A 26,727-nucleotide genomic window follows, 5' to 3' on the forward strand; every position below is an offset into this window, starting at 1 on the left:
ATAGATGAATTCCTGGGCTCAGCCTTGAGCTGTACCTGGGTGGAACTGACCCTAAGGAGCACATCAAAGTTTTAAGAACGTAACTATGGGATAAAATACTTCCCAGATCCAAGACTAGCCACAAGATAGCAAACATATTAGATAGACCCAATTACTATTGAAAGATTTTGAAAAATAAACTGACATTGAACGAACAGTTTACAGAAGGTAGGTAAGGACTTGCAACCTGAACTTAGCTGGGTCAAATGCATGTTAAAATAAGAACAAAAGCAAAATCTATATTCTCCAGAGGATTTAAACAAGATCTAGATTCACATAACAAAATTCAAAGTGTATAGAATACAATCCAAAATTATTCAATATATATACAAAGAATCAGGAAATTTCAATGTATGTCAAAGAAAAAGACAATCAGCGCATACCAACCCCGAGACAACAAAGATGTTGGAATTTTCAAAGACTTTAAACTTTAAAACAGCTATTATACCCATGCTCCAATAAATAAGAATGATCAGTCTTGAAATGAATGGGAAAACAGAATGTCTCATCATAGAAATAATAAGTATAAAAAGAACCAAATGGAAATTTTGGAACTGAAACATAAAATAACCAAAATTTTAAAAAAATCAAATGGTTGGCAGACTGGAGATAACAGGGGAAAGAGTCAGGGGTAAAAAACAAGATATGGCTGGACACTAGAGTATTAAACTGATACCAAAATTGCAGTCAAGGTATTTTCTCATCTTGGTAACTGAGTCTTGGATGAAAGTAAAAAGGCAGTAACTAGCAGAGAACCAAAGCAAAATTCATCTTGAATTCTCAAATTGCAAAGTTATATCAACAGAAAAAAGGGTAGGAGTGGAGAGAGACATTGACTACAAAGGGTAAGCACAAGGGAATTTGGGGAGGGTGATGAAATTGTTCTGTAGCTTGATGGTGATATTTACACAGCTCCAAGCATTTGGCAAAACTCATAGAACCGTACACCAAAATGAGTTTTACTGTATGTATATTCTAAAATAAGTATTGAGGAAAAACGATACTTGGACAATTCCCAGTTTTTGTAAATTAAACAATACCTTGATAACAAATCATGGTTAACAAATAAATAATAAGGGAAATTATAAAATATTATCAACTGAACAGTAATAAAAATACAAGATATCAAAATCTGTGAGATACAGCTAAAGCAGTATTTAGAGGATTACATATGACTTTAAATATTTGTTTTAGAAAGAAAGATCTGAAGTAAATTATCTAAGAAGCTAGAAGATGAAGAGCAAAATTGAAACTTAATAAGTAAAAGAAAGGGAATAATAAAGGTCAGAGCTGAAATCAATGTAATAGAATATGGACAAACAAGAGAAAAATCAATGACACCTAAAGCTGGTTCTTTGAAAAGATTTATAAAATTGATAACCCTCTAGTTAGATTGATCAAAATTTGCACTTAAAATAGATACATTTTACTTGTGGTAAAATATACCTCAACACTGTTTTAAAAGAAAAAAAATTTACAAGAATTAAGCAATTACATTATTTGTAAATTGCACAGAGGTTCACCCCAGAATTGCTATACTAGAAGGAGAAATAATCTTTTTTTTTTTACATCTTTATTGGAATATAATTGCTTTACAATGTTTTGTTAGTTTCTGCTGTACAACAAAGTGAATCAGCTATATGTATACATACATGCCCATATCCCGTCCTCTTGAGCCTCCCTCCCACTCTCCTTATCTCACCCCTCTAGGTTGTCACAAAGCATTGAGCTGATCTCCCTGTGCTATGCACCAGCTTCCCACTAGCTATCTATTTTACATTTGGTAGTGTATATATGTCAGTGCTACTCTCTCACTTCGTCCCAGCTTCCCCTACCCACTCCCATGTCCTCAAGTCCGTTCTCTACATCTGTATCTTTATTCCTGCCCTGCCACTAGGTTCATCAGTACCATTTTTTTAGATTCCATGTGTATGCATAAGCATATGGTATTTGTTTTTCTCTTTCTGACTTACTTCACGCTGTATGACAGAATCTAGGTCCATCCACCTCACTACAAATAACTCCATTTCGTTCCTTTTTATGGCTGAGTAATATTCCATTGCACATATGTGCCACATCTTCTTTATCCATTCATCTCTCGATGTACATTTAGGTTGCTTCCAAGTCCTGGCTTTTGTAAACAATGTTGCAATGAATATTGTGGTACATGTCTTTTTGTGAATTACGGTTTTCTCAGGGTATATGCCCAGTAGTGGGACTGCTGGGTCATATGGTAGCTCTATTTTTAGTTTTTTAAGGAACCTCCTACTGTTCTCCATAGTGGCTGTATCAATTTACATTCCCACCAACAGTGCAGGAGTGTTCCCTTTTCTCTGGAAGGAGAAATAATCTTTAATTATTTCAACAGATACCAAAATTTTTTTGATAAAATTTAAAATTATTCCTGATTTTTAAAAATACTTTAAGGAATAAATATTTTCTTAACATTATTAAAAAATATACTGCAAACTAAAATTCAGCCTTAAGATGGAGTGATGATAGTCCAGATATATTAACATTCATTTTGCAAAATTTTATTCATCTTTCAAGATCCATCTCAGATATAACCTCCCAAATGATTTTTTTGGTACATCTCTTGGCATTTTCCCAAGGATTTGCTATTATTTCTATGATAATAATATCATTTCTATTTTGATTTGTTCATTCTATTGTCTGTCTTCTAGATTAGAATATAAATCCCTTAAAACCTGAGGCTTTATTTTTTCTTAATAATTTTGATTTCCAGAGTCTATAAAATAGTATCTAGCCTACATTAAGTGTTTAACACTTATCTCAGATTTTAAGACAAAAAGCATATATTATTTTACTTACTTTTATATCCTGAAAAGTAATAGTTACCCTTCCCATTTTAGAAGTGAGGATATATATCATTACAGAATTTTAATAAATTGCTCAAAGTTACTCAACGAAAAGGAAGAACTGCAACTCAGTTTTAGATACCTACACAAGTCAAATACTCTTACTTGAATAACACACTATTAGGTTCTACTGTTGCTGTAGCAAATTTCAAAAACTCAATCGCTTAAAATCACACAAATTTATCATTTTACAGTTGTGGAGGTCAGAAATTCAAAATGGATCCTGTTGTGGTAAAAATCAAGGTTTTGGCAGGGATGCATTCCTTTCTGGAGACTGTAGGCTCTATTTTCTTGCCTTTTTCAGCCTCTAGAGGCTGCTCACATTCCTTGTCTTGTTTTTTTCTTCAGTTTCAAAGCCAGCAATTGCCTGTCAAGTCCTTCTCACAAAGCACCACTCTCTTGCCCCTCTTACACATTTAAGGACCTTTGTGATTACATTGGGACAACCCATATAATCCAGAATAATCTCCCCATCTCCAAGTCAGATGAATAGTAGCTTTAATTCCCGTATTCTATGTAACTGAATATGTACACAGGTATAGGGTATTAGAACATGGACTTCTTTTGGAAGACATTATTCTACCTATCACATATACCTTCTTAACATGATCCAGTTAAACTTTATGAGTTAATGAGGAAAATCTGAAATGTGGTAATAGTCCTGAAAATACATAATACTTTTAATATGTAATACCTCAGATTCTAAACAGGTAAATAAAAAACATACCTATGGAAAATTCTTGAAAAAAATCATATTTCCTAAACCACAATTTACATCTAAATTGATGGCTAAAAATAAACATTATTTTTTACAGGGTTATTACCAAATTAAGTGGAAAAAAGAAAACAAAGCAACAATGTTCTTTAATTTAAAATAAGCAATTGCTGAGGACAGACTTTACAATCTTAGCGGTTCTCAATCTATTCTCTGGAAACCCTAATAATTCACAATCTCTAGAGAGGTTAAAACTGAATGAGGATCACCTTTTTCCAATTTGCAGAGGGGAAAGTAAGTTATTTGGAGAACTAAATATTTTTTTCCAATTTTAACTTTTCTCTCTTAAAAAAATCTTATAAACCTTTGGGCATCACACTTCCTCTAGTAAGCACTAGCATACAAGGAAACCACCGAATAATTAGAAAAGAATGTTTTTTAATAACAATAGTAAAATAATTACTACAAAGAGCAGAAGGTCTTCCTTAGTTTTATATCTTGTCTTTCTTATTTTGACATGTTCGTAGAGATTTTCTATGACATTTTGGGGAGAGAATTAAAAAGGCCCTTATAATGGTTACTTTTGTGCCTTTATACCCCTTTATATAAATAGTTACTCTTCAGGCAGTTTAAGATTATATTATGTTATCAGAAATGCAAATATACATATGCAGTGGTAATTGTGTCATCTCTCTCCTTTTACATTCACACCATACCTATGTATCAGATTCCATACCATACTTATATGTCAGATTTAATTTTCCCATATTCCATAACTCCCACAGATAACACTTGATCTACTCAATGATACATAATTATATACATACATGGCTGTTACACATTGCTAATCACATAAAAATAAATCTGTATGCTTTTGTCTATACGCAAGTTTCCATATATACATCTGCATATATATGCATTTCCCTAATACAAGTTTCTCCTCTAAAAGCCAAATGTAGCCATTTGTCCAGGGATGAGTTTACTAATATCAGTAAGAGGAACAGAAATAGAAAAAATAGTTAATATTCACCTGCTTTTGCTCAAAATAAAATATTACAGCAAAAAATATGTTTCAAATCCTGGTATTGTTGAAACAGATGCTTGGCACACTTCACAATTTATATAGGGATGGTCTAGAAAGGAAGAGGAAGGAGGAAATTTCCCACCCCTTGCAGTCCCAAGGAATTTGGGGTAAGATGTAGGAGGAGGGTAACACTTAGAAACTCCAGGGGAAGTACAGAGGTGGCCAAGAATACACAGGTACTAGCAAGGTGAGAGAGTAAACCTCTACAAGTTTGCACACTGACATTTCCAACCCAGCACCCGGGCATCAGAACTAAGGCAGTATTGCAAGGTAGGTAGACAGGTAAAACTGAAACAGTCCTTCTGTCTTTCCATGGCCTATGTGTAGAGACCAAGTCTTTGCATATGTGGAAAAAAGAACGTTAAAAAAAAACTCCCTAGACCCAGAGAAAAGAGGCTATCTCTTGCGGGGACTTCAAGCTCAAAGACCAATGGTGCCAGAGCCCTGAGCTTCACCTGGAGGATTACATGTTTATCCAAATAGCTAAAAACACTCAGTTGCCATGTAGCAGGAATCAGTCCTAGGAGCAGACCTACAAAGACTATCTAAACAGCAACAGGATGATCAGAGGGCTTCATCTTCTCTGCTGCCAAGTTGATGCCATCAGCCTTCCTTTCCATATATATCCAAGCACTTCCTGGCAATGGAGCAAATCTAAAAAGACTGAGTGTTTTTCCTGAGGCATCTAAGAAAAGTTTGGGTTATATAGAAAGTCACTGACATTGTTGATTACAGTGAGATCATAAAATGAAACTGAATTTCTTTCTGTTATCCAGTGGATTACAGCTCTTATGGAAAACCAGAGCAACTGCAGATGATTTAAAAACCTATATATTTATTTCATGTGAGAATTACTACAGTGTGAATAAATTGGGAGCCCCAGTTTGTTCACTGATTGTCTTGCTTGCAGGTCTTGACTTTTATATGCTTCCACATCTGTCACAATACTACCCACAGAGTAGACATTAATGCTTGAATAGTAGAAATACATATATCCTACCAGTATCCTTGTGGAGCTTTAGTCTAACAATGGTCCTCAACAAAGGCTGGTAACTAGCTTCCTAGAAGGTATTGGAAATGTGAGGAAATGTTTTTGCTTTTCACAATGGCTAGGAAGTGCTACAACATTCAGTGAGTGGGAGCCAGGGTTGCTAAATGTCAAAAATTGAGAAGCAACATTCTGCACTTAAATAGAGCACTGTCTCACCCAAATTGCCAGTAGAACTCCCACTGAGAAAAACTGAGAAATGGAGGCACTATAGTAAGAGATGTAGGACAGACAAATTACAGAAAATACAGAGAACAAGAGAGAGACAAATAAATTACAGAAAACTCCTTTACTCACTAATGTGCACTATTGCTAACTTTTGATCTATAAGCAAATGGCTCTCTTAAACTCACTTAAAAGCTCTAAGGAATGCTGTGTGGCATGGTGGGCAGTGGTGGCAGTGGTCACAGGGGAGAGAGGCAGAGATGAGCAGATGGTGGAGATAATGAATGTGGCAGGTTAACTTCTTACCCTGTAAAAAAAAAACCTCTGGATAAAGATGGTAGCCTTCTGACTTTAGTGGAAACCAGGCGGAAGCTTTATAATAGGTTCATGTTCCTACATGGCAACAGAAGGGTAAAAGTCATTAAAAGTATTTAAATTCACCCAGAAATTTCCATACTTTGAGCCAAAATGTACATAGAAAGACTGTTGAGATCTTTTTATATTTCCTTTTTTTAAACCACATGTTTAAAACACATGAAGTAACTCTTCAAAATTTGAGACTGACATTTGCTTCAGAAGCTTCAATGTGACTGACTTCCCTCCCTCAACTTTATATGTTCAACTACCAGCAGTATCAGGGGGTGTGAAAAATGACTCAGTTCTAAATAACATATTCTGGAGCTATGGAATATTCTCTATTATGCTCATCAAATATACACATTTTACTCTCCAATAAATATGAACCCATAGGAAAATAAAAAAGGAGTTTAATCTTACTTTCTCAACCAGCCTTGCCAATCAATTTTAGTAAATTATGAACAGAACAAACACTAAAAGAGAAACTAAAAGAGATTTTCATCCTCTGAACTAGGATAAAACAGCCATGTGCCTTTAGGTTCTTGTTTTCCTTATGGTTTCTTTAATTAGTCTTTATAATCCTGCACTGACCTTGAACTAGTTTTTTTCCTTTCTGCAAGGTGTTTGGTTGTATATGAAAAACAATTGCATCCACTACAAAAATAAACACTAACTCATGTAATGAAAACTTTAAAGAAACAGAGATGAAAGGAAATAAAAAGGTACATAAAAAGATATTGAACATATTTTGATCCCTGTTTTACATTTCCTCCTTGTTTTCTGTGGAGTTTATGCAGGATCTCAGAGAACATTAAGAAAAAGTGTTTGCATTCTCTCTGCATAGAAAAGTGGGAAATAGTAGAAGGCAAGACCAACTGGCTTGGAAGTCAGCTTAGTAACAAATGTCGTTCTAACCAATTCAAATTCTGTCACTCAATTTGCTGTTTTAAAACTCATTTGAACTGAAAAGTAATCTCCAGAACTGTATTAATAAAACTGACTAAAAGAAGAAGAAACAAATCTCAGCGGGGAGGTATTTGTCTTGTTTTGGTCACTTAATATTAAAACATCTACAAAAAATCACACACACACACACACACACCCCACAAAGCCAATTTGTCCTCTTCACTTAGATAATATAAGAACCTTTGATTGTTCTATGTACAAAGATTAAAAAAAAAACAAAAAAACAAAAAAACAGTGCCCAGTCTTTATCTAGTGTCTACACTATATCTACCCTAAAAGCATTAAAGGAATACTTTCATCGAGAAAATCAAAATCCATCAAATTTAGTAACTTTTGCTTCTTCACATTTTATCTTTGAGAAAAGAACATGTTAAAATAAACCTTATCTCTTAACAAAGAGTGTTGACATATGAGAAATTTGATCAACAGTGTTTCCTGCTGGAAATTTAAGGCTTAGAAAATTCCAAGATATTTATGAAGCCAAAACATTTATTTATATATTATCATTAGTCTTTCTCAAATGAACTAAGAAGTAAGTTTAGGAATTAGTGACAAAAGAAATGTTATTTTTATTTTGGTGAACCTTTGTTTCAGCAAATTAGTCTGTGCATAAACTCAAAGAGGGGAAAAATTTATTCTCTCCTGAATAACAGTCCAGAGCTGAGCTAAAGATAGGAGTTGGGTAAATTCTCGTTAATCCAGGAACAATTCCATTTGCCTCTGTCTGCATAATTTAGGTGGACACCGCCACTTCAGTCACTTTATAGCCCATGAAAGGAGAATAAACAGATTGTAAATCATGTTCCTTTTTAAAAGACATAATTTGGAATTTACACACATCACACCACTAATATCCCATTGGCTGGGGTTTAGTCAAATGCCCACACCTAGCTATAAGGAAGGCTAGAAAGAATAATGTTGAGCCAAGCACCCATGTGGCCAGGTAAAGTTAGATGGTCAGTTATTGAAAGGAAGAACGCAAGTTTGGATATAGGGGAATAATAACTGTCTCTACAGAACAGTCATTGCCTCCAGAAACTTGGAGTCTAGGGTAAGAGAAAGACTTTCTTTTTATTGCATCCATTTTGTATTTTCATACTGCATCTGTGAATATTACTATATTTTCAATTTGACTCCATGTGCCCTTCATTTCATTATTTCAGTTAAAAATTTGTTCTTTAAAATAATTTAAGAGAATTTTAAAGAGTTAAAAAAGTAAATAAAAACATGTAATGGCTTTTCCCAAAGAGCTTTACATTCTTGACACCAGCTAAAGTGTGATCTTTAGCCCGAAAATATACAAATGTACATGCATGTGCTTTAAGACTATTCATGCACTTTTGAACTTCTTTAGTAAAATAGTTTAGAGCACAGTCTGGAGGCAGGTTGCCAGGTTCAAAAACTGGTATGGCTATAGCACCCATTAGCTCTGTGACCTAAGACAAGTCACTTAACCATTCAATCAGTCTAGCTTCCTCACCTATAAAAAGGGTTAATAATATTTGCTATTATTATTATTGATAATTATCATTTATTGAGATATTGCAGCAAACATAGATAATTGTTTGCCCAATAACTACTTCCCCCTTCCTTCCTTACTCACAACCTCAATTTTATTTTATATGGCAAAGATTGCAGTTGAAAGTATTAACCTCTTTGCTACTCTTAGATTTGAACTTAAAATATTTGACACTGTTCAGGCCAGTGACATAAAGGTAGAAATCACTAGATTGGCATACCAATTGTTAAGTTATTATCATCTGTCTTGAAGTTAAAATATATTTTTTAAACCCTGTAAGCATTGGAAACCACCTACCAAATATAACAGAAATTTATAGAGCTAGGATAAGTTATCTGGCTACTCTACTTTTGTTGTACTGATATTTTAAAATTCAGATTGTGGCTTGTAAAAAAGAGACACTTCTCATAAGATCTGCAATTGTGTCTATATAACTTCTAAAATAATCAAGCGTTCTTTCATTTAATATGTCAATACTACATATGTGATTCAGGTTTTCATTTACCCTAAAAGTTTATTGGTTACTCTTTGAAAGCAAATCATTCTTGGTTTCCAAAAGCAACAATATCACATTTTAAGTATCTACCAATAAAACCGATATTATAGGACTAGCATCATGTTATTTTCACATTTCTTCAGGTAAATATAAAACTTGTTTTTCATATCCTCTTTCCCTAGTATATCATTCTTATTTTTCCCAGACTGAATAAGTTCAGCTTTTCCTAAAAGGTAATTTCAGTCCAAATATAAAGGATACTATAATTTAGAAATTCAAAAGAAAGAAAAAAAAGAGGCAAAGTCTTTCTAAAAAGGAGAAATGCTTAGTAAACTTAGATTTGATGAAAGATGTTTTGTTTTAAACTCTCGTGTTTATTCTCTGTTTTAGAAATTAGGGATAAAGAAGTAAGAAAAATATACACAGGTTTTCCCCACTACCTGAAAGTAAAGCATTCCTATGAAACCTTTTGCAAACTGAAATGGCGTAAATCGAACAAGCAATTTACTATAGGGCATATCTTGCTAATAAATGCACAAAACAAATGAAGCTAAAACACAGACACAGTTCTAAGCTTCTGTGGCTTGATACTGAGATGCTGAGTGTAGTTCCCAGGGAAGGAGCTTGGCAGCGCCACTCTCACTGCTCAGCGTGAGCACTGCCTCTATAACAGATAGGCTCGCTGCTAAACAAACACTAAACACTATATTCAATTTTCCCCTTTTTTCCTAAAAGTGAAAATCCTCTTCCTATTTCTTTCTGTTATCAAAAACAGGTACTAACGTAGGTCTTTTGTAAACGTGAAGTAGTGTAAAGCGAACTTCTGAAAAGCAGAGCTACCTGTAGTTCCTACCCTCATAAAGTTTGTATTTTAGTGTAAGATAAAGAGTTAAATGCTTAATTACATCATAATTTAATTACCATTGTAGTAACTAAGTAGAGAAAGTATGTGGTATCAAGGGAGACTATTAAAAGCAGCCAGAACCTAGGAGCCAGAGAAAGGTTTGATAAGTACATGATATTTATTTTTATTTTTTTTAACATCTTTATTGGAGTATAATTGCTTTACAATGGTGTGTTAGTTTCTGCTTTATAACTAAGTGAATCAGCTATACATATACATATATCCCCGTATCTCCTCCCTCTTGCATCTCCCTCCCACCCTCCCTATCCCACCCCTCTAGGTGGTCACAAAGGACTGAACTGATTTCCCTGTGCTATGCGGCTGCTTCCCACTAGCTATCTATTTTACATTTGGTAGTATGTATAAGTCCATGCCACTCTCTCACTTCATCCCAGCTTACCCTTCCCCCTCCCCGTGTTGTGGACTTAAGTAAATGATATTTAAATTGAGACGTCAAGGATCAGCTGAAGAACAGGGTAGGGAGGAGTGGGGCAAATGTTCCAGAACAAGTCAGTAGTATGCTTGAGAGCAATGATACAGAGTAGAGCACAGTGTGACTGAGGAACCAAAGAGCTAGATTCCAGCAGCAAAGAGGCAAGTTGTGTGGAATAATTCTTATTTGGAATTTATTTTAGAATTTATACTAATTAGCACTTCACCTATTGTGATAGTCAATTTTATGTGTCAACTTGACTGGGCTAAAAGATGTCCAGATAGCTGGTAAAACACTATTTCTGGGTATGTCTGTGAGGATGTCTCTGAAAGAGATTAGCACTTGAATCAGTAGACTGAGTCAATATCTTTACCAATGCAGGTGCTCATTATCCAATTAAATGAGGGCTTAAATAGAACAAAAAGCAGAGGAAGGGAGTACTTTCTTTGATTGAGCTGAGACATCCATCTTCTACTGCCCTTGGATATTGGTGTTCATGGATCCAGGGCCTCAGACTCCAACTGGTTATTATGCCTTAAGGACTCCTGTCCCTCCAGATTCTCAGCCCTTTGCACTCAGACTGAATTGTACCACAGGCTTTTCTGGTTTTCAGTTTGCAGAAGGCAGATCCTGGGACTTATTGGCCTCCCTAATCACATGAGAGCCAATTCCTATAATAAATCTCCTCTTATCTATATCTATGTTCATCTTATTGGTTCTGTTTTCTGGAGAACTCTGATTAATACACCTATATTATAGATTATCATTTATCATGATTGCCATATCAGTCAGGATAGGCTAGTTTACGCTGAGTAACAAACAAACACCCAAATCTCAGTGGCTGAAAGCTATAGATTTTTACTTCCTATCCTCACTAAATATCACCACAGTTAAATTGGAGACCTTGCCCACTTTGTGATCTAGCCTGACAAAGCTGTTAACTATCTGGGACATTGTAGGTTTCTGTGGCAGAGAGCAAAGAAAGCTCTGAAAGGACTCAAATTGACAATAAAATGCTTGACCACAAAACAGCACAGGTCACTTCTGCTTACAATTAATTGGTCAGAACTGGACATGTAGTCCCACCCAATAGTAGGGTGCAAAGAAGTTCAATCCTGCCATGAAGGCAAAAAAAAAATAGAAATACTAGGTAATAACTGGTAATGATGACCACATCACTGTTTTGTTTTGTTTTTTATGGCTGTATCAATGATTTTAAGTAGAGGGTTAAAACATATATATTTACAAAAGTTTAGGGGAAAAAAGGACTAAGTTAAAAAAAAACAGAAATATTAACAACAGATACTTTATGGTGAAATTATGCATAGTTTACATGTTACTTTATATACTTCTCTGTATCTTCTAAATTTTCTCCAATACATATTTTATTAGCTAGGATTCTTTGTAAAGAATAGGAAAAAAACCCTCAAATTAAGAATGACTGAAACAATAAGGAAATTGTTCAAAAACTGGAGGCAGTCATCAAGGGATGTTAGAACATTCCAAAATGTAAGGCATCTACAGTTTATCCTAATTTGTTGTTCAGATGTGCATGGCTTCCTTCCCCTAAGGTCATTTCATAGTCCAAGATGTTTGCCAGAGCTTCAGTCATTATCTATTTTGAAGGAAGCGGCAAAGAGGAAGGGGAGCAGATCCTCCCTTTAAGGATGCTCCCCATACATTAAGCATACTACTTCTACTAAAATCACCCTTAGCTACCTTAACTGGAAGGGAGGCTCAAAAATGATGTTTACTCTAGATAAACATTTCCACCCAATATCAGATCTCTTATCTCTATCATCAATTTCTTTTTCCAGTCTTTCTCCCACACTTCAATCTGAGATATCTTTCTCAAATGGCTTATTTTTAGTGGTTCAGAAAATAGCCCCAAATCATTATCTTTGTATACATTCCTCTAATCCTCCTTGTCTTGTCTAATGCTATAACTATGTATACACTACAACTGTGATACACCAAAAATATAATCTCCTTTATTTTCAATAAAAGCATTATTCTGCTTTGGCAACTCCCTTCCACTGATACTAAAAAAATATTTTAAGACTTAATAAATTAGTGTAATCCAGTTTAAATCAGTCTCTTTCAGGGAAATATTAGGATAATTTACAATCCATAGTCCAAAAACTATGGATGGATGAAGAGAGAAGATATACCATCATGGAGGGGCATAGGAGTGTTTGATCCTGAAACTGTCTTCTTTTGCTGCTCCATTTCATCTAGTATTTGGGCATTGATTTCTGTCCCTCTAATATCCACTGGAGTGTCTACAGCTGGTATAAATAATCAGCCTTGATCTTGGCATGGGCAATGCCCGATAATTGCTCCCAAGGCACTCAGCCACCTTCCTTGTTGACTAGGTCTTCACCTTACATCTAGCTGGCACTGTAGATCCCCTGAAGCCAGGCAGTTATTCCAACTTAAGCCATTTAATCCTATATCCTCTCTGAAAATGGCTTATAGTGTAACTCTATTTTCATACCTTCTAGAATTTTATTCTTAATTTATAAAGAGGAGCTTTGGAATGTACAAATCCCTTTCTCTTCCACCAAATCTTCGTTTACAAGGCCATGGTGTCACTAGAAACTCAAAAAAATTGACTTTAAATCTCACAGCTGGGTTTCCCTGGTGGCGCAGTGGTTGAGAGTCTGCCTGCCAATGCAGGGGACACGGGTTCGAGCCCTGGTCTGGGAAGATCCCACATGTCGCGGAGCGGCTGGGCCCGTGAGCCACAACTACTGAGCCTGCGCGTCTGGAGCTTGTGCTCCACAACAAGAGAGGCCGCGACAGTGAGAGGCCCGCGCACCGCAATGAAGAGTGGCCCCCGCTCGCCGCAACTGGAGAAAGCCCTCGTACAGAAACGAAGACCCAACACAGCCAAATATAAATAAATAAATAGATAAATAAATCTCAGAGCTAAACAATGATTTATTTATTTGGGGCACCATGTTCTTAATACATTGCATGGAGAAAGTATAAGGTGCAATTATTTAAGGGGAATTAAAGATAAATCATTTTAATAATTTAAAAATATTGTCCCACTATATTCATCTCATGCCATAACTCCTACATATAATAAATGCATCTTATATTTTTGAGCATTTATTCTGTGCCAAACACTGCTTTTTAAGTGCTTCATAAGTAACAATCTAATTAAACTTCCCAACAACCTTACGATTATTATCATTCCTATTTTGTAGAAGAGGAAACTGAAACACAGATAAGTTAGCTGCCCAAGGTTGCAGAGATAATGTTCAGAGCCAATCTGGCTCCAGAGCATGTAATACCACACTGCTTTTCACTAAAATATGTTCCATAAACATAAATACCATCTAAAGGCTGATGTGTTCTAAATTTAAATATCTAGCCTTAAAATTTCCCCTAAACTTCAGACTCAAATATTAAGTAGTTCCTTCATTTTCACTCGGATCTCTAATAGTCATCTCAAAAATAGCATATCCCAAACCAAATACAGTTTTCCCTTGGTATCTGCCTGTGGTTCCAGGACCCCCAAGATCCGCATATGCTCAAGTCTTTCATATAAAATGGTGTAGTATTTGCATATAACCTATACATATCTTCCCAAAACTTTAGATCATCTCTCGATTACTCATAATACTTAATACAATGTAAATGCTGTATAAGTAGTTGCCAGCACATGGCAAAATCAAGTTTTGCTTTTTGGAAGTTTCTGGAATTTGTTTTGCAAATATTCTTTGATCTGAGGTTGGTTGAATCCACAGGTGTGGAACCTGCATATATGAGGGTTGACTGAACCTGGTTTCTATGCACCACCCCCTCCTGCTCGCACCTGTTCCTCCCATCATTCTCATTCCAGTAAACAGCTTCATCATTTTTCCAACTGCTCACACCAAAACAATAGGATCACTCGACTTTTGCTTTTTTCTCACACTCCATGTCCAATCTATCAGGAAATCCTGTTGGCTTTATCTTCAAAATATATATCAGTACCTCCACTGCTACCACCTGAGTAACACACCATCATCACTTTCCTGGGTTGTTGAAAAACCTTGTACCTGGACTCTGTTTCCACTCTGCACCTATAGTCTATTCTCAACATAGCAGCCAGCACAATCATTTAAAACACATAATTCAGATCATTGATTCTCTTTCACTTAAAACCTTCTGATAGACTTCCATATCACTGAGAATAAAAGCAAAAATCCTGAAAATTGATTGTGGCCAGGCCCCACTGCTCTCCATCTCACCTCATTTTCTGCCATTCTCCTCCTCATTCACTCAGCATCTCATTCATCACCTCTTTCCTCATTCAGCTCTAGACCCCTGGGCTTCCTTGCTCAAATGCACTAAGCATGATTCTGTTTCTGAGTCACTGTACTTGTTCTTCCCTGGCCCTGAGAAGCTCTTTCCAGACATCTGCTGTCTTCCTTATTTCTTTTGGGTATCTATCTTGGATAATGTCACTTTATCCAAGAGGCCTTCCTGACCACTCTATACGACATAGCAATTCACCCCACCCCTTCCATGCCTCAGTGCTTTCTATCGCCCTTTCTCTGCTTTGTTTTTTGTCAACCTACTTATTACCATCTATATAATATATCATATCTGTTCATTGTGGGCCTCTTTACTCTAGAATGTAAGCAGGAAATGTAGCTGTCTTGAACACAGCCATAGCTAAGAGCCTAAAATTTACCTTGCACATGACAGGTATTCATAGAAAAGTTTGGTAAATAAATTAACGATGCACACAGTCATAGAGACTACTTAGAATTTCACAAATGTGTTTTATATTCCTTTGTCTATATGTGCTCTATTCTCTATGCCAATAATACCCTTTTGCACTTCTTTCACTTAGTAAACTCCTGCTTATACTTCAGAACTCACTTTCAGAATTGCTTTCTCCCAGAAATTTTGTCCATACTTAGAGAATACTCTTCCATGATACTAATCGTCTGCCACTGTCTTTGTTGATTCACTTGAGTGAGGGTCTTTTAGTAGATTATAATTTCCTTAAAGGCAAGGATCCTCTTTTATATAGTTTTTTAACCCTTGTGATTAACATAGTTCAAGAGACTTGTAGGTGCTCAATCCATATTTCTTGAATGAATGTATATGATCCCAAGAGTTAGGGCCAGAATGTAAACCTCTCAGTACCTTTTGCTCTAAGTACAATTAAAGCATTCTGAGAATGAAAGTATCATTTATGGAAATCCACAGCCAAAGAACTCATCTAGAGAAGCAACCGAACCACAGCACAACTTACTTTATGACTTTGAAAGTTCCCTGACCCACTCAAATTCTGGATTCATTCTATACCTTTAACAGTCTGCTCCAGATTTATTCCTCTTTTTGTCTGCTGGTTTGGTTTGGTTGGTTTGATTTTTCCAAACAACAATGCGTTTGTATTCCCATGAGAGTTATTTTTCAGGGATAATTGATTTGAATTCTTCCCTTTTGGCTTATGTAAAAAACTGCAGAAATCTCCAAGTTTCTAGGTTTCCTGACTGTATACCAACCTTAGTGTGTTAGGGATAACATTAGATATAACAATATCCGCAGATTTAAAATATTATGGGTTTCCCACAGTCACCCATATTACCTGTGTAGGAAGGCTTTTCAAAGACCTAGTTGTTTTCTTATTGGATAGTCAAGAACAATTCAAACCCACTGAAAACCTATGGCTGTTTGACTGTTTGATTATATAGCAATGTTTATGGTGACATTATGGGACATAGCACAAGTGCAGCACAAACGAGGCACTCAATAAATAACTCTTTACAGCCACATTATTTTGGTAACTCTATCTATACTTATAGTTTCCTAGTTGGTCAGGAGAAGATGATAACTCAAGAGACCTCTCTTACCATAGGAGAATTTCATAGAGAAATTCAAAGTCATGCCACTGTTTTCTTAACCAAATTACTAATAATGTAACATGTGTGTAATATGTAGGAATTTAATATTCTATGGACTATCAGCCATCCAAAGACCCAGATTCAAATCTTGTTCTACCAATTATTATCTATGTGATTGTTAGCATTTGCCTTTTATAATTTCTTCATCTATAAAATTTAAAAGTTGAAATAAATGACCTCTAAGACTTCCCACTATCAAAGGATCTGCAATGCAATGACAAGTAATAGCTATAACCAATTACCATGGATTATAAATTGAGAATATATTGTGCTATACGTTTTCAGATAAAGTTAATTTGGCATCTTCGTGGCTCCGATTTTTACCTCTCTTTTTTGTTAACTGGAAAAAATAATGACCATCTAGTAATTATTTTTCATCAAATTCTTTTGATTATGGATTTATTTGCATCAATTAATTGGAAGAATCAAGTGTTCAATGAAATATTTTATGTCTAGCAACATAATGACAAATGGTCAATTAAAATATATGAGATGTTAAGATCATATACACATATCAAACACATATTTTTAAGAATTCAAGCAATACCAACTGATACCCAGAAACCTCAAACAAACAAACAAAAGAGCAGAAAATCACCTTTATAAAGCCAGATCCTTTTGGAGAATAACAGTCTAAAAAAGATTAGGCCAGAATAACAAATCAAGTGTTTCTTTGGAAGAACTAGCATATTTATTTAGACAGCGACAAAAAACAAACTGTAATAAACCCTCAAGCTGCCTTAGGTCACAGCATGTGGCTTATAACCTAATCTAAGAAAAGAATTTGACAGATTCTACAGGTTAGTCATGATGGAAATAATTTTCATGATTTAGGTGACAAGTCCTTTAATATTTTCACCATAGACAAAGTAGAATGGAGAGATATATTACACTGCCTATCATGCTCTCAGTCTGATTTTATTCTATAGCTTCAGTTTCTTCTCTAGTTTTCTCCCTCCTTGTTTGATTTTGTTCCCATTGGAACTGAACAATAAATCACCTGGTTTGCTTCCCAAAAGGCCTGGATAGGATTGAAATAAGATTCATATCAATTTCCCTGGATCTGTGACTGAGAAGGCATTGAAGCTAGGGAGCACTCTGCCTTTATGCATGATTCAACTAGATTCTATGATTTTTGTGGTTTGAGTCACACCAGATAGTTCATGGAGTCATCTCTATCACCAGCTATGTGACCTTAGGCTATATACTTAACCTCGCTGAGCTTTATTTTCCTAATGTGAGAAATGACGATAAAAACTGTACTTTATTTTTCACAAATTTATTGAAACTTAAATGAGAATATGTCTACAAAGCACTTAATAAGCTACCTGGTATTTATTCTTTCAACAAATATTTACTGAGTTCCTACTATGATCCAGGATCTAAACTATAGAAAGCTCTCAATCAATACAAACCATTGTTATGTTTATTATCAGCAACAACATTAGCCCATCAATGCCAGTAGAGAAACATTCCAAATAATTATTCATATTGTGACTTCAGGAGTCCCTTTGTTGGTGAGAGAGGGGTGGTAAGTAAAAAGTTACTTTTAACCCACTTAAAAAGGCATGCCTAGAGGAACAAGCTATGATGGTGCTTTTTCTAGATCTGTTTATTAAAATTACCTGGATTAGTTCTGATTTTGAAAGTAAAAACAGAGATTTGGTGCTCCATAATTAATATTTATTCATTTGATAGATTTTTAAAAGGTATATCAGGCTATTAGAGAAACAAACAGAAGTTGTCTTAAAAAAAGATATTTTAAATCTAGTAAGGGAGACAAAACAGGTGTGTAAGAATCAAAGTGTACAATAAATGCCACATTGATGATACAACGTGCTAAAGAAGAAAGCTACATAATAGTGTATACTAAAAATAAGCCTTATAATAGCTTTAGTCTCTATGAATCCAATCTAAACTTGAAGCCTACTACTGAACCGCCTTACCTCTCACACAATGTGACATCATAAATCAAATCAGTTCTTCCAAATGGAATTCCCAAAGAGCAAATAGAGGGCCTCAGAACTGCCATTCTTGGAAGCTGCTGGTATTCAGACATTTTATGACTTTCCTTTTTAAATTGATTGTGAAGCCTCCATTTTAGTGAATTCCTTTGGTTCTGCTCCTCTTTCTTTGTAACAAAAGGATAGTTATTTTGAGTCAATCCCTTGGCACCAAGTGAAAAGAGAACAATCTTGTAGAGGAGAATTAGACACATTTAGAAGCTAAATATGGCACTCCTGTTAAGCAGTCTTGGAAAATTTCAAGGCAAAGGGATTCATAAGGAAATTGCAGTTGGGAGGAGAATAACAAGCATCTGAAAGTCAAAGAATAGGATGAGTGGAATAGTTACAAGTGCAAGTATAGGATCAGATAATTGAGGCAAAGTGTGTGCAGTGCCTTGAGCTCTTTAGAAGAAAGTACCACAACATGGAGAAATATTATTAGCTAACGCTGAACTTCCCCAATATAATCAGCAGCTGAGGAAAAGCACAAGAAAAGATCACAATGTAGCAAAAATTCATTTAAACTTCAGGGCATACAATTGTTTAGAAAAAGCATTCAAAATACCCTAGGTAGGTGAGAAATGGGTAGTTACACAAGTCATTTGCCCCACTTGCAGGTAAACTGTGACCACAGATGAGAACACCTAAGAGCAGTTTATTTTGCCTACACCCAAAGACATGATCTCCACTAGATGTATAGGCACCATATTTGTGGAAAGGTAACTGTACGTCTCAAATCATAGGTAGCTAGGGAATATAAATTAAATCATATATAAATAGATTTTAAGACATTTCCTCCAAAAAATATTTCTAAATAATAACATTAGAATTTAAAGCTCTATGAAGTACTTCCATAAATAAATCCATGCTAGCTGTGTCAGAGTCTATGTTATTCCTAAAGATATAATGCCATTTCTTGTTCAAACTCTTGACGCTAAATCCCAGGTCACTTAATTTCCTCCCTCTAAGGTCATTCTCAATATCTTTTCTTTCTCTGGAAGATCTCTTATATCTCATGATTTAAATTACAATATATTTTCTGAGAGTACATCTCTAGTCGAGACTCTACTTCTAAACAAAACATAACCATATATTTTCCACTGCCTATTCCACTTATGCTCCCTCATGGCTTACAGGTACCTCATGCCCAATATAACCCAAACTGAGTTCATGAGCTTGACTCCCAAGCTTGTTTGTCCTCCAGTCTTCATCATTTTATGAATAGGTACCATTATGCACTTATCTTCTCAGCACAGTCCTCGCAGTCATCTTTGACCTCCTCTCTACAAAACCATCCTATCCCCCTGCCCTATCTAATTAATCACCAAATCCATATCTTCTACTCTCTAAATGTTTTTAATGTGTCTATGACTGTAATGATAATAAGAGCAAATACTTACACAGCATTAACTCTGTGACAAGCCCTGTCCTAAGTACTTTACGTATATTAACTCATTTAATCATGTCGGTAACCCAATGAGTAAGTACTATTGTTACTATTTCTGTTTTACTAAAGAGGACATTAAGGCAGAAAGAAAGAAGTTAAATAATTTGCCCAAGGTAGCCTAACTGGTCTGGTAGAAACCAGGATTTGAAACCAAATAATCTGGTTTCAGGTTCCAGGTGGAATATATATACTACATATGTTGAGTCTCAGAAATATAATTGAAGACTCTTCCACAACAAGTATATACTTTCAATCTATCTACATTTATCGGTTCAATAATACAACTCTCTCTTTAAAAAAAATCACCTTAGTAATTCATGTTAAATACTCCGTCTTTTTGTTCCCAACCTCATTGACCTAAATCATGTTTCATTTTTAGCCACTCCAAAATTTCATTATAACCTTTCATGATTCAAGCCGTGCCCTCCAGATTAGTAGTTTTCGTCCTTTAAAATTTCTTATGTCTTATTATTCCACAGCACATGCCATCTGAATTTTACCTTCTTCATGTGTCTTTTCCAACATACCTAATTAGAAGAATTTACCTTTTTTGTCAGTGCTACAGAATATTCTCACAAAACAAAAGGAAAGAAAAACTGGAGTGCAAAACAATTGTCTTCTTTCCCTGTTAACTTGGTGTTACAAACTAGTTTCAGGTTTGACATATTAGGTTAACACAGGGACACAGAATGAAGAGGAAAAATAAGAGACCACAAATGGGAAGGAAGAGAAAATTCCTATTTAGAATGAAATTAATATGATCTTTAAAAGGGAGAATGACAATAGGATAGAAGAAAAAAAAAACCAGACAAATGTATAAATAACTCTAAATACTGGTTCCATTTTCTGTTTCATGAATTCTACCTCACTGTTCAAAGGCCAACTCAAATATAACTTCTCTGAACTTACCACCATGATAGCAACCTCAAGAATTCTCTCTCCCTCATCTACCTCCTAAAACGTTTTATGCACTTTGGACTTACTTTTTCATTAGAGTATGTTTCAGGTTACATTATATATGGTGAGATGCCCACTTGCCTGATCCCACTAGACTTGTCAGCTTCTTCTCCCCTCGTGCCCAGGGCAGTGTTGCAGAGTGCAAAGCATGTGGGCTCTAGAAAAGAACTAAGGTTAAATTACAGTTCTGTCACTTACTAGATGCAAGATCTTCTCTCAATAACCTAAACTGTACAGTGGAGGTTACAATAACCCTCAGGGTTTTGGGGGAAATTTAATGAGATAGGTTGTATAAAGTTCCTGATATACTGTAGACATTCTGTAAAGGGAAGCTATTAGCTTTTTCATTGCAGATATACAATCGGTTCTATCAAGAACAGGAGAAGGAAGGAAGGAAGGAAGAGAGGGAGGGAGGAGGGGAAGGAGAGAGGGGGAGAGAGGGGGAGGGAGGGAAGAAAGAAGGTAGGTCTCAACTCCAGTCACTCAATGTTTAGCACAGGGCTCCATTCTTTGATGAGGTTGAGCTAGGAGAAGAGACGGGTACTAGATAGGAAGAGGGACCTAGATATAAACCTCATTCTGCATCATAAGTCCAAGACTTCACTGGGATAAGTGGGAAAAAGGGAGTACTGAAAATGAGGAGTCAATATCCAATGTTTGTTGGTGGTGAAAGAAATTGAGAAGAGTAACACAGGAGCCTGGCTGTGCAGATTGCCTTCCAGATTCTGAGTATATGAATTAATTCCAAGGTGGTGGCGGGTGTAGTAAAGCTATAAGTATGTATATCCAGATAGGCTTGGAAACCAAGGTCTTTTTGAGCCTGTATCTGGGAGCAGTCTAATGGATATAACTGCAACATGAGTCTGGGGGAAGCAGGCACAGGAGAAACAAGATAAAGACTTAAAGCTGAGGAATCTGTGCCAGAATCAGGTATTATGAATTCTGATAATTCATGAGATGGAATCAGAGTATAGAAAAGAATTCCATTTTTATCCATTATGGAAAATGAACCCCTTTAAATGCTTTTGGTCATTTCTGAATACTCGGGGAGCGCCAGAGATCTGACTTCCCAGCCTACAGAGTGGGAGTCCGTTTAAGCATCAAAGAGGTTTCTATGTTCATCATGGTATCAAACTAGAATTCAACAGCGTTGCCATAAATGCCCCAAACTTTCCCAAATCAGTCTAGGATTAAACCAATAGACACTCCCATATAGTAGTACCAGATAACAAGGAGCACTAAACCTCTCTGCAGCCCTAACAATTGCTGAGGGATCTGGCACAGCCTCAGGGCAAGTTCTTGTTACTTCTCCCAGGAGGAGTTGAATAATTATGTTGAACATCACAAGTGGGTGTGAAGAAGTGTTTGGAAGGGAAATGACACCAAACAGCTGAAGGGAAAGTACTGATGAAACGGTTGAAAAGAGATGTAGAAAAGCAGTGAAGCAAGATGAAATTGCAATTCTCATAAATTTTCAATAGCAATTGGCATAAAATTTTTTAATATCTTTGAAGTAGAATACTTAATTTGAGGTCATGAAATGAAATTAACCAGCTCCCCCAAACTGAAACTGAATATGTGATCAACTACTCATTCGCCCTGTGGCTGGAGGAAGGCAAATGAAAATGCCAAGACATGATTAACCCAAACTGAATTGGGTGGGAAGAAGACACTTGCCCATTTTAATTTGACTTGTGGCTTAGCCACTGCATGGGGACCTTTGCACTGTTGTTCTATTTTACAGGAACTTCTAGAGAACAACCCTCGCAGCTGTGTTGATGCTTTTTTTTCTAAAGGGAAATATCAGAAGACTGTCTCTTTAGCACTATTTTAATTATGCTCTGCTTGAAAGTATTGTACATGTGTGAATCTTGTGATCACGACCTTAATTAGGATCATATTTAGATTCAGACTCAAACTGGACTGGATAATCATTTCCATTACCTTGTATTAGATATGAGGAATCAAGTTCATGACCGTTGTACTGGAAGTACTATATAAATACAGGATCTTATTAGTGTCTTGTTCTCTCCACCTCTGCCTGTTTCTTTCCCCTTTCTGAAACCTGATATTATGTGCGTTTAGGAAGCAGCAAGAAAATATGCACCAGTAGTTTTTTTGTTTTGCGGGGGGTGGTGGACAGGGGGAATAGAGACCACAATTTCAAAACATATCTCTAGTTTGACTGTTCTCTAGTGAAAGCTGCATCCTCTTTCAGGTGGCAGGTGCTGCCACTGAGATGCATTGTTTTCACAAGTCCTATTCGGCCCAGCATTCTATTGAAATAAGGGTCATAGCTTTCCTTGAAATACTGAAGTATTTTACATAAGGAAATTTGATATGGCTAGAAAATAATTGCTTCTGTCTTGAGAAGATGTAAAGAATTATGCTGCCTGTGATAATCTACTCAGGAAAATATTTCTCTAGCTTAAAAATCACACATAACTTGTAAGTGGTCGCTGGCTCTGAGGGGTTTTTTGGTGCATTAATATATTATTTTCCTTTTAAAGGTAATGAAAAATGAGTTCTAGGGGATTATTTTCTTGCTATAGAGAAGACTGATACGAAAGAGAAGTCCAGTAATGCCCCTCTGTGGCAAAAGCATGGCATAGCTAGCTTCCTTTCACAGCATGAAGAAGCAAAGCCATTTCAAGCTCACCTGGTCTCTCCATTTATGAATTAGGTGTTTTGAAACTGAACAGCTAAAATAGAAGCAATCTGCATTAAGCCCAGGGACGTAAATGATTAATAAGAATATATTATATTTAAATAAATCTAACCACTGCAAAAAGCTTAGCTTATATATATTCAGAAAATACTAACGGTGGCAGAATTTTAAAAGCATTTCCTTTTAATATAAGAACGGCTAACTCAGTACTTAGAGAAACCAATGTTCTTGACCATGAAAAAAATCTTTAAAGGGTTACTGATGATATATACAGTGAGAAATAGTAAATATATTCCTTCTTTGTTCATTCCTTAGAACCTTAAATACTAAATCCTTAGAACCTTAAATACTAAATCCTTAGAACCTTAAATACTAAATATGTAACAAAAAGAAATAGTAGAACAGGATGATAATTCCCTTGGAAACATCATGGTGTAGTCCCATAAGGTCAGCTTTATTAGTGAATATACAGAGGCAACTCCAGATATCCCATTATTTAGGATGGAGAATATTAGTGGCTTAATCATTCTGGCTTCTCATTTTGTCCTTTTAAATGGTCTCCCTTGAAGAAGGAATGAATGATGAAAAAAGAAAGGAAGGAAGGAAGGAAAGAAGGGAAGGAGGGAGGGAGGGAAGGAAGAAAAATAAAGAAAGTGAGGAAAAGAGGGTGGAAGAAAGAAATATAGGCTGGTGGTATGAAGATCCCAATCTCTTTGGCTTTCTGTATTTCAAAATATAAAATACGTGCCTATATAAAGTGGGCACTTGACAGAGTTCTCTGTATTATTCAATCCATTCCTAGTTTCAAAGAAAACCAAAAAAATGTAGCCCCTCAATCGGCAGCACCATGTCCAGCTAAAGCTCTGGGGATTTGATTACTAAAAGGAATAAGGGACAACAGATGTTGGAAGACAACTAGCCATCATCACAGGGAGGACACACACACACATTGATCCACCTGTGGTATATGAGACTGTCTGTGGTCTGTCTCTGCTCAACTATGCAGTTTCCCTATCAGAAAGGGAGTGGGGTACTGGAGGACACAAGCTTCACACGTAAAGTGCACGATGTCACTCTACAATGGCAAGAGAGGCCCTCCGTGATCTAGCCTCTGCTCACTTCCACAGTCTAGCCTATCACTTCACCTACCCCTTCTCCCAACCCTCATAACACAAGTTTCTTATGTGCCTAAATTTTCTCCAAATGTAACAAAGCATTCCACACCTCTAGTCCTCTGCTCATAAATTTCTTGTCCCCTAATTTCTCTTGATTAATTGATAATCTTCATTGACAACTCTGCTGAAGTGTACTATCCTCCAACAAAGTACCTCTATTCTGCAGACTAAACTACAAGACCCTTCTGTCTGTTCCCTTAGTATGAGTCAAATCATTGTCATTAATGCTGAACATTATAAAGATGCTCCTCTACTTGACAAATGTTCAGGTTACAAGGACTCAATAATGTGAGAAAAGGGATACAACAAAAGAAAATAATGCTAACTTGATTCATTATCCCCATGTTATAAGTGACTGTACTCTCAATTTAGATGTGGCCTTTGGATAGTGTTCTGATCTGTGGCCTGTGCATTGCACTTGAAGCATTATTCTGTTATGTATTTATTTATAGCGAAAAGTAAAATCCAAAATACAAACATCTATATTTACAGTTTTATAGGATAAAAAAGAAACAAAAAGAGTTGAGGTCAAACCAACCAACATTTACATACAGGAACAGATAAGTCTCCTAAGAAGAGGGTAGAGTAGGGGATAGGAACCCAGGCCTGAGGCACACCATGGATGGAGGTTAGGTAGAGAAGAAAGAGCCAGGAATGGAAGGAGTGTGAAGAGGGAAGGACATTGCAGGAAAATGACTACAATGTTCCCATTATCCTGTTATCCTAAAGTTTCCCATGGTTTTGCCTCCATTCCTTAAGTTTGTAAGATTTTATTTCCTCATTTTTCTCCAGTGCCATTGCAAAAGAGGAAGTTTTCTTCTTGTTTTACAGGGAAGAAATTCTTTGGTTTATCTCATTTTTATATTTCTGTTTACTTTTCTGTTAAAATGAAATTCTGATTAAAAAAATTTACAGTTCTTATGTAACTGTAGATATATATATAAGTCATTTTGAACAAAACTTATTAGTGTGTGTGCAGCACTCTGGCATATGGCCCACCAAGCTGAAGTGTCAGGTGTAGCCACTTTGCACTGGGAACTCTAGGCCAGGTGCAAGGCCTCTGCACTAGAGCAAGTGAAACTAGATGAAGTACAAAGGAAAAGGAAAAAAAGGAACTATCCATGGCTGTACCTCTTTTGGAATCAATCAAATAAAGAATGTCCATCCAGAGAGACAGAGACTAGATGGCAGAGTAGAAGGACATGAGCTCACCTCGTCTCATAAAAACACCAAAATAACAACTAACTACTGAACAACCATTGACAAAAAAAATAAAAAAAAAATGCTGGAACCTACCAAAAAAAAGAATATCCTACATCCAAAGACAAAGAAGAAGCCACAACAAGACGGTAAGAGGGGTGCAATCGCAATAAAATCAAATCCCATACCCTCTGGGTAGGCGACCCACAAACTGGAAAATAATTATACCACAGAAATTCTCCTACATGAGTGAAAGTTCTGAGCTCCACGTCAGGCTCCCCAGCCTGGGGGTTTGGCAATGGGAGGAGGAGCCCCCAGAGAATCTGGCTTTGAAGGCCAGCAGGGTTTGATCACAGGAATTCCACAGGACTGGGGGAAACAGAAACTCAATTCTTGGAGGGCACATACAAGATCTTGTGAACAGCAGGACCCAGGGAAAAAAGCAGTGACCTCATCAGAGCCTCGGCTAGACCCACCTGATGGTATTGGAGGGTCTCCTGGAGAGGTAGGGGATAGCTGTGGCTCACTGCAGGGACACTGGTGGCAGTAGTTCTGGGGAGTACTCATTGGCAGGAGCCCTTCTGGAGGTTACCATTTTCTCACCAAAACTTCACCAAACCCAACAGCCTATAGGCTCCAGTGCTGGGATGCCTCAGGCCAAACAACCAACAGGGCAAGAACACAGCCCCACCCATGAGCAGAGAGGCTGCTTAAAGTCTTCCTGAGCACACAGCTTCCCACTAAACACACCCCCTGA

This window comes from Balaenoptera borealis (genome assembly GCF_965194805.1).
Source record: "Balaenoptera borealis genome assembly, chromosome: 8".
NCBI lineage: Eukaryota > Metazoa > Chordata > Mammalia > Artiodactyla > Balaenopteridae > Balaenoptera > Balaenoptera borealis.